The sequence below is a fragment of the Vombatus ursinus genome, unplaced genomic scaffold (assembly GCF_900497805.2).
Source record: "Vombatus ursinus unplaced genomic scaffold, bare-nosed wombat genome assembly UNPS02005659.1, whole genome shotgun sequence".
Lineage (NCBI taxonomy): Eukaryota > Metazoa > Chordata > Mammalia > Diprotodontia > Vombatidae > Vombatus > Vombatus ursinus.
Window position 1 is genome coordinate 3,411,109 of NW_020945437.1, and position 334 is coordinate 3,411,442.

Consider the following 334-nt stretch of genomic DNA (forward strand, 5'->3'; position numbering starts at 1 on the left):
CAGTCAACTTGCTGCCAGAGTGGAAAAGGGCCAGCCCTACCCAACCACTATAGTGTAATAAGAGCAATACTTCTTATGACCCCATCAGCTAAACCATCTTCCCCAGTCAAGCCTTATCCCAATGCAGATTAGGCTAGTGATGTTTTGTTTTGTTTTGTTTTATGTTTTCCCTTTAAGAGATAGTAAAACTTTCCTTAAACTTGATTGGCTAAGGGGAGCAGCTCAATTTGTTGATATACTTTCCTAATCTTCTAGGTGCAAAAACTCACAGGGAGGTCCGGATTCTTTTCTCTCTCTCTCTCTCTCTCTCTCTCTCTCTCTCTCTCTCTCTCTC